This window comes from Prosopis cineraria, unplaced genomic scaffold (assembly GCF_029017545.1).
Source record: "Prosopis cineraria cultivar Desert tree isolate PC_DT_omini unplaced genomic scaffold, ASM2901754v1 PC5, whole genome shotgun sequence".
Lineage (NCBI taxonomy): Eukaryota > Viridiplantae > Streptophyta > Magnoliopsida > Fabales > Fabaceae > Prosopis > Prosopis cineraria.
Window position 1 is genome coordinate 8,159,387 of NW_026555336.1, and position 1,577 is coordinate 8,160,963.

General features: G+C 34.2%; 1 pseudogene; it reads left to right on the plus strand.

Annotated features, from left to right (window-relative positions):
* Positions 1–234: 234 nt before the first annotated feature.
* LOC129310727 (non-specific lipid transfer protein GPI-anchored 7-like) overlaps positions 235–1,577 on the plus strand; it is a 33,862-nt pseudogene continuing 32,519 nt past the window's right edge.

Consider the following 1,577-nt stretch of genomic DNA (forward strand, 5'->3'; position numbering starts at 1 on the left):
ACATAGGTTTTGAAAATACAAAGAAAGCATCAATAATTCTGGAAAAAAGAAGAAGAAGAAAGCACCACTAACTTTACCAAAGGCGGTCCTTTATTTTATTAATGCCGCGGTTCAACTTCGTGTAATCAGTGTGAAAGCAAGAAAATTAAAGCCGCAACAAGAAGACAAAGACAGAAGAGAAATACAGATATATAAATATCTTAAATAAAGAGAACAAAAGCAGCCGAACCAGATCGAAATACCTTAAAGGAGATTTTCAAATACAGAAACCAGGAGACAAGGGAAGGAGAGAAAATGAATGCTTGGGGGATGTTGACGATCGCGGTGGCTGTGGCGGTGGCCGTTACCATCACCTCGGTGGAGGCCCAATCGGTGCCGTCTTGCGCAGAAGCTGATCCCATGCGTGGACTATATTAACTCTACCACCACCCCGCCCAGCTCCTGCTGTAATCCGATCAAAGAAACCGTCGAGACTCAGCTCGCTTGCCTCTGCAATCTCTACGCCACTCCCGGCTTGCTCGAAAGTTTCAACATTAACGTTACTCAGGCCGTCGCACTCAGCCGCCGTTGCGGCGTCACGAGCGATCTCTCCAACTGCAAGGGTAATTACTACATTTCATCGATTTCTTCGTCTTGTTCTTCAAGTTCTCTCGGATTTTATGGATTTCGACTGGTTTCTTCCTTCTGTATCGGTCTAATTAATTAATTCCTTCCCTCTTCCTTTTGAATTCGTCTTTCTGCTTTCAAACTTGGAAGATCGTCTTCGTTGAATTGTTTTGTGCGATCTGTTTCTTGTGAAGACCCGTTGGGTTCAACAAATTTGATATCATTTACTTTCATCTCTCTTTTACCTTTATCAAATTTTATTGAGGGTAAATACATGTTCTATAAGAGATTGAAGGGAGTATTATCTATTTGTGTGCGCTTTATCGTAGTAATTTTAATTACGTTGACTTAACATGTATTGATTTTGTGGTTATTTTTTGTATTTCCTGGATTTCAGGGAGTGCTCCATCTCCTTCATCAACGACATCGACAACCCCAGGTAAAAATCCAAGACTGTTTCTCCCCATTTTTTCCAACTTGCTCTTTACTTTTTGTTCCAATTGTAATAAGATTAAATTTAAATGGTTGAAATTTTATATTTTACATTTTTTCTTAATTTTTATGGTAATTTTAATTTGATTAAATTATGATCATTTGTTTACCAAAAGATCAATTTGACCATTACTCCTCTGGTAGTAAGGGAATTAGATTAATTTTGATCCTATTCATTGTTATTTATGTTCATCTTTATCATTTTTTTCTTATTAAATGAAATTATGAAAAATATTTTTTATATCCTGTTAGTATAAAAATAAAAACTTATTAAATTTTAAGGTGGAATTAATAAAATTTAAAATTTTTTTTAGTAAAATATGATGGAATTAACTTATAAATAACCTGAAGGAGTAAATGTTTTAGTTTTCATAATTTTACATTTTAATAATAATTACTCTCCATTAAAAAATGTAAGATATTTTTGAAAAGTGAATACTAAAAAATGTAAGGTACTTTTAGTTTTTTAAAATATAATC